Source organism: Anguilla anguilla, chromosome 18, assembly GCF_013347855.1.
Source record: "Anguilla anguilla isolate fAngAng1 chromosome 18, fAngAng1.pri, whole genome shotgun sequence".
Classification (NCBI taxonomy): domain Eukaryota; kingdom Metazoa; phylum Chordata; class Actinopteri; order Anguilliformes; family Anguillidae; genus Anguilla; species Anguilla anguilla.
In genome coordinates this window covers 31562174-31569352 of record NC_049218.1, presented here as the reverse complement: position 1 = coordinate 31569352, position 7179 = coordinate 31562174, and the positions used below count along the sequence as shown (strand labels likewise).

Below are 7179 nucleotides of genomic sequence, written 5' to 3'. Positions count from 1 at the left end.
GTCTTTGATCAGTTTTCAAGGTACCAGTGTTGCATGCCCGAAACAAATCCTCGGATTTAAGAACCTCTCTCTCTCACGGTCAGAGATATCCAATGATACCAGCTTTTCGTCCAACTTATGAAGTAAATGAGACTGACTGATATCATGCACTGCTTGAAAATCCTCAATAATAGACTGTATGACTGATGCTGGCAGTAAAAGTTTTGCCTGCAACTTTAAATAAAAGAAAGCCAAATTGTTCAAGAAAAGGGATTCATCTGCTCTCTCTGGCAGCACCGCTGCTTGGTCTCCCTCGTTATCATCACTTACGTTACGTCGTCAGTCAAATCCCCCTCCAACACTGAAACATCCTCAACTTGTTCATTGGTTGCCGTTAGTCTCGTCTCTGTTCCTACTGTTACATGGCCCAGAAGACTGGATACTGTACAAGACTTGTGTACTGTGGAAAAATTAGAAATAAAGGAAGAGACGACTGAAAACGTTCTCCCACACTGACGAAATGGACAAGAAACGGCCCTGCCCTCTCCGATATGAGATTTCAAATGAGAGTTTAAACTGGATAAATCATTGCATCTAACATTGCAAAATTCTACATGACAAGATACACACTCGATTGCAGTTACCTGTGCTCTCCTCTTATCTTTATGCTCTCGATATACATGACATTCCAACTGCGTCATGTTTCTGAACGAACGGGAGCAATCAAAAAAGGCGCATTTAAACAACGCGGTTGGAAGACTCGCATGTACTTTCATATGCCTAACAAACGCATACTTCGTTAAGCATTGGTGACCACAATACTGACATGTAAACATGCTTTCATACTAAGCTATCGCTGGCGAATGATTGGCCGTTATGATACTAACTAGTTTGATGAATTCGAAACGCACGTAGCCTACCTGCACAATCCGGCGACACTCTAGCCAGCTGCAACAAAAAATACTCAAAGTACAGGGTTGCCTTGGAAAAGAACAAGAAAATTTATGTGAAATACAGATCAACGTATTCTGTTGGAAATCAAAAACGAACAAATTGTGATATAATTACTTTTAAATTCGCGTAGCCTATTAGGTGTGACACTCGAAACTTGGCATTGCTTTGTTAGCAAATTCTCTGTCGCCACTACTAACCAACGGCTTCCCAATATCCATAGCAATTTCCAGTTAATTACTGAAAATTCAAACGGTGTTATGCAGTTAAGAGCAAAACGCCCACAATGCTGTTCTGTCTTAAGCAATGTGCCGTATATCAATAAAACAGCAGATTACTGTAGGAATTTCCCTGTAATTTCACATCAATTTCATGCCGTGTACCAACAATGACAATGAGTTTGCTTTTATATTTATTGATTTTTATAGATTTAATCAGCTGGACGTGAAATGTTCTTCTGCGGGCGTTTGGGCATATTATCTTACCGTTGTCAAGCAAAACTCTGCTTCGTAGTTCTAATTGGACCGTCCTTATGCAGACACTCTGGTTTGTAGTTCTAGTCGCACCGTTGTTAAGCAAACATCTCTGGTCGTAAGTTCTATGAAAACAATGATTTTATCAAGAAAAAATAGTTCATTCCCGTTTCATACCATGCAATTTGTTGTGTTCAATAATAGATGTTACAGGTTGAGTGTATTCTGACCACTAGGAGGCACTGTATTACTTTCCCGAGAGTAGTTGGAAGACTACCCTAGTAAGGATGTGACGTAAGGGGAAAGTGTGTTGACCAGGAGAGATTGGGTTAAGATCAGAGACTGTAAAAAATATGGACACAGCTACTGTGACGTCACCCATTGACTCTCCGTGGGTCTCTAAAACACGTTTTGAAGCTCAATGGCGGGCGCGGCCATTTTCTCGATTTGGAGCCAAAACCATAGAGTTAAGCGGTCTTGTGATTTTTACAATTTGATTGACAGTCCGGTGCGGAAAAGCCCCTCAACCTGAACGAGGCTAGCTGACTGTCTGCCGTTATGTTTTAAAATATATTATCAGATGTTTACGGAGTTTAATTTCCATCCGTGACTGTACTGTGTCATGTAATCACGTTATGTATGACATTAAAAATACAATTAGGCTATGTTCAGTTATCTTCAATTTATGTTTCTCAGCAAAACGAATATGCTTAGCTAGCATATCAGCTTGCCAGTGAGCTAGGTAGGCTGTCCGTGGTTAGCTCACGCGTTAGCAATATGAACCACAGGGGAAGAACATTGACTACACTGATGGTCAATCAATCGGAGATGTGTAGGCTACTGGTGATTTGACTAGGCAAATTTTCGTATAACTGTCTGGTAGATCTGTTAACCGAGCAAGTTATCGTCGTAGGTTTTCGCCAGTCAGATAATGAGCCTGCTACTACTAGCTACTCCATCGCCGTTTGTGGTGTTCACTTGCTGGGTGACGCTAGGTGACCGATCGTTCGCAAATCACTTTCTACCGAACAAAAATTAACACTCAGCGGTGATTAACAAATCTACCAAGTATTTTAATAACTGATCTGCAGGCGTGTAAATATGACAACGCACTTTGTACGGCAAGTTTTCCACCTGGTGCATGAAGAAAAATAATGTAGCCTACGTTGAATTTCTAATTATTATTAGGCTATTATTTTTTTCTTGTAAATCATCAAAACCAATGGAGAAAAGCCAATATACGCAAGGAGCCCCCAGAACCGATTCTGAGAACCACTGTCTTAAATGCCTAGCTTGTCGGTCTCTTAAATGCTAAAAACATGTTCCTTTCTAAATGCCAAGATGGTTAATTTCGTTAAATTCTGTGTGTGTGATTTCATCGTGTGTTGTATATTCAGCAAATGAACCTTGAAACTCTTAATTCGCTTCGTGAAACTGAAAAAGTGTTTATCCCAAAATCGGGATTATAGTAGCTTTGTCACATGCGTGAAGCATGGCCCAGGTAGACATTTACGGAATGTACACGACTGACAAGCCGCCAAACACGTTTGACAGATTGAATGTTTGCCGGTTAAGGTTAGCTAGCTAGTCAAATGGCTTGGTAGCCGAAGTTGCGAACTGTTTTAGCACAGGCTACTACTGGACTACCAAATATAGCAAGCTGATTACGCTTTCTGCCAAGTAATTATTTGGTTAAGTAGGCTAAAGGAAATAGTAAAAATGACTCGGATACCGAAAAACTTAAGAGGAGGATTATTTTATGGTCGTCTAGAGCAGCTGTAAATAGCACACGCCATAATGAAATCACCACGAAATGGGATGCCTGCATTTTCAGACTTAGCACAAATTCATCTGCCTAGCACTGTCACCCTTTTAAAACGGTGTGTTCGTAGACATAGCGTCTTTCTAAAACGGATTTTGAATGCAGCTAGCTTAATGAATAATGAGGCCTTTTAAATGCCTGGGGCAAATAAAAGAGGCGATTGGGCTCCACAGTTAACGAAGAAGCACCTGCGTGGGCACCGGAATGCGCTTCCGCAGTTCGTTAGGCGAATAGCGATCTCATAAATCTGAATTCCCGACACAGAAATAATTCACGAATTCTTCTATAACGAACGCTGTGGCACTGGATACAATTTAAACAAAATAATTGATAGAATACTAACCTGTAATCGGCAGCAGTTGTGTGCGTCACCCGTTTTAAATACAGAGTATAATGCTATTAGCGATCTCATAAATTCAAATTCCCGAGACAGATATAATTAGCCAGTATATCTAAAACGAACTTGGTGTAATTGGAAACACGTTATAAGCGGTACACGTCCTCCAGATAGATCGCGTGGGCACCGGAATGCGCTTCCGCAGTTCGTTGGGCGAATAGCGATCTCATAAATCTGAATTCCCGACACAGAAATAATTAACCAGTTCTTCTATAATGAACGCTGTGGCATTGGATACAATTTAAACAAAATAATTGATAGAATACTAACCTGTAATCGGCAGCAGTTGTGTGCGTCACCCGTTTTAAATACAGAGTATAATGCTATTAGCGATCTCATAAATTCAAATTCCCGAGACAGATATAATTAGCCAGTATATCTAAAACGAACTTGGTGTAATTGGAAACACGTTATAAGCGGTACACGTCCTCCAGATAGATCGCGTGGGCACCGGAATGCGCTTCCGCAGTTCGTTGGGCGAATAGCGATCTCATAAATCTGAATTCCCGACACAGAAATAATTAACCAATTCTTCTATAACTGAACGCTGTGGCACTGGATACAATTTAAACAAAATAATTGATAGAATACTAACCTGTAATCGGCAGCAGTTGTGTGCGTCACCCGTTTTAAATACAGAGTATAATGCTATTAGCGATCTCATAAATTCAAATTCCCGAGACAGATATAATTAGCCAGTATATCTAAAACGAACTTGGTGTAATTGGAAACACGTTATAAGCGGTACACGTCCTCCAGATAGATCGCGTGGGCACCGGAATGCGCTTCCGCAGTTCGTTAGGCGAATAGCGATCTCATAAATCTGAATTCCCGACACAGAAATAATTAACCAGTTCTTCTATAATGAACGCTGTGGCACTGGATACAATTTAAACAAAATAATTGATAGAATACTAACCTGTAATCGGCAGCAGTTGTGTGCGTCACCCGTTTTAAATACAGAGTATAATGCTATTAGCGATCTCATAAATTCAAATTCCCGAGACAGATATAATTAGCCAGTATATCTAAAACGAACTTGGTGTAATTGGAAACACGTTATAAGCGGTACACGTCCTCCAGATAGATCGCGTGGGCACCGGAATGCGCTTCCGCAGTTCGTTGGGCGAATAGCGATCTCATAAATCTGAATTCCCGACACAGAAATAATTAACCAGTTCTTCTATAATGAACGCTGTGGCATTGGATACAATTTAAACAAAATAATTGATAGAATACTAACCTGTAATCGGCAGCAGTTGTGTGCGTCACCCGTTTTAAATACAGAGTATAATGCTATTAGCGATCTCATAAATCCAAATTCCCGAGACAGATATAATTAGCCAGTACATCTAAAACGAACTTGGTGTAATTGGAAACACGTTATAAGCGGTACACGTCCTCCAGATAGATCGCGTGGGCACCGGAATGCGCTTCCGCAGTTCGTTAGGCGAATAGCGATCTCATAAATCTGAATTCCCGACACAGAAATAATTCACGAATTCTTCTATAACGAACGCTGTGGCATTGGATACAATTTAAAATATGTTTTATTAAATTTTATTGGGTATGAAACATTTTTCATTCAATTTCTGGAATTTTCCTGAATATGCCAAACATGTCCAGGGGATGTAATATTATGGTGCAGTTGTCATGAAAATACCCTTTTGTTGAAGCATTTTACATGCAATCCATGTTATTATTACATAAGGCATAATACAGTAATATAATGAAAACACGTGCATGGTTTGTAAGGTTTTCCGGGGTTTGTAAATATGATAAACAGATGGTTTAGAGTCCAGATCCAGAAAATAAATAAAAAGTGTAATGATAGAGGGGCCCACATAACGGCACTGTGGAACTGTCAAGCGTAGTTGCCCCACCATTTGTCCAGAGGCCTGATGATCTTTTTACCCTTAATGGCCCGAACACACATACCCCCACAACCATAGACAAAGAGACTAGTTCCCCTTATCTTAGATGTGTCCAGATGGCAACATTCCAGAGAGCCAAATGGCCTGCTTATCCCGAGGAAGTCCAAGTAACTTATTGTTTTATCACACGGCTCTGGGTTCTTTGAAGTACAGGATGAGTCCCAGCCTGCAGGCCCGTTCAAATGCCAGCCTTTTCTGGGTCCCAGTTTGACTCCCCTCTACACCATTCTCTGGGAAGGAGCTGAGCAGGGTGTTGAGCTCATCGAGGAAGCTTCCCAGGGGCCCTGGAGGGCGATAGATAACAACAATGTACAAGTTAACAGGATAGGTGATTGAGACAGAGTGGTATTCAAAGGTAGAGATGGAGAGGTGAGAAAGGGGGAGAACAGAGAATTTCCAAGAGGGAGAGATCAGCAAACCTGTGCCCCCACCACGGCCAGACGGGCGGAGGGCGTGAGAGAAGGAGAAGGAGGAGGAGAGGGCTGCAGGGGTTGCAGTGTTGCCTGGTGTGATCCAGGTCTCAGTGAGGGCAAGGAAATGTAGGGAGAAGAGGGACGCGTAGGCTGAAATGAAGTCAGCCTTCCGCGTAGCAGACTGGCAGTTCCATAGCCCTCCTGCGACCGTGAAGTCGTCACAGGGGGGTCAGTGAGGGATAGCGAAGTTTGGAGAGGTTCCGTCGCCACGGGGTCCTCGCCTGCGGAGGCGAGTTCTGTAGGGGAGAGAACAGGTTGGGATGGGGTTGACACATAGCATAGCAGTGAGGACAGGGAAGGCCTGTGGTGTGGCCACATGGTCAAGGAAAAGTTTAATTAAACATACACATGCATACCGAGAACAATCAATCGAGGACTGTCAGGCAAAGTTAAGGACCTCTCAACGTCAGCAGCAGAGGCAGAAACCTGCAGAGAACAAACAATATGAAATTAAACGCATTTAAATATTATTAGGGATACAGTGCCCTCCATAATGTTTGGGACAAAGACCCATCATTTATTGATTTGCCTCTGTACTCCACAATTTGAGATTTGTAATAAAAAAAAGTATTTACATGCATATCAGGTGAACAGTGTATGAATTACAGCCCTTTTTATACACAATCCCCCCAATTTTAGGGCACCATGCTTGGGACACAGCAATGTTACAGTGCACATCATGAAGGAGTACACCCTCTCTGAAAAATGGAAATCCAGCTTTATCGCTTTACAAATAAAAAAGATATTATGTAGTGTTTCAGCAACACTGCAATACTGCAATGCTAAACAGGAAAGCATGTTTTTTTAACCAACATTATAAAAAGCCATGTTGCAAATGAGTATACCCCCTCTGAGCAAAATTTGTTTCTGCTTCTAAATTATGACCATCACAAAAAAGAAAACAAAATTGACAGGTATTGGGATGGCAGGTATGCCATCCCACCAAGTTACGCCTTGGTGGAGGCATGCCCCATACCTATACAGCACCGAGAGTTTGGCACTTTTCAGGGTTCCCCACAGAAATAACCACAACAGCCACAGACACTCAGCCATTAAAAACATTAAATTCTGTACATTCTGACCCCATTTCAACAGACAGATGTCATAAACACCTTCACATGTCCACACAATAAAGCCCCAAACTAAGGGG

At 41.7% G+C, this 7179-nt stretch overlaps 1 long non-coding RNA gene across 2 annotated transcripts; it reads right to left on the bottom strand.

Annotated features, from left to right (window-relative positions):
• Window positions 1-307: 307 nt before the first annotated feature.
• On the bottom strand, window positions 308-5722 carry LOC118218371. 2 transcript variants are annotated; one of them, XR_004763401.1, is made up of 4 exons: window positions 5686-5722; window positions 1416-1528; window positions 900-960; window positions 308-439 (listed from the first exon to the last, which is right to left on the bottom strand). It is a non-coding gene; the product is annotated as an uncharacterized LOC118218371 (long non-coding RNA). The 2 variants fall into 2 exon arrangements; XR_004763400.1 differs by lacking the exon at window positions 5686-5722 and having other exon boundaries at window positions 1416-1836.
• Between the last annotated feature and the right edge of the window lie 1457 nt (window positions 5723-7179).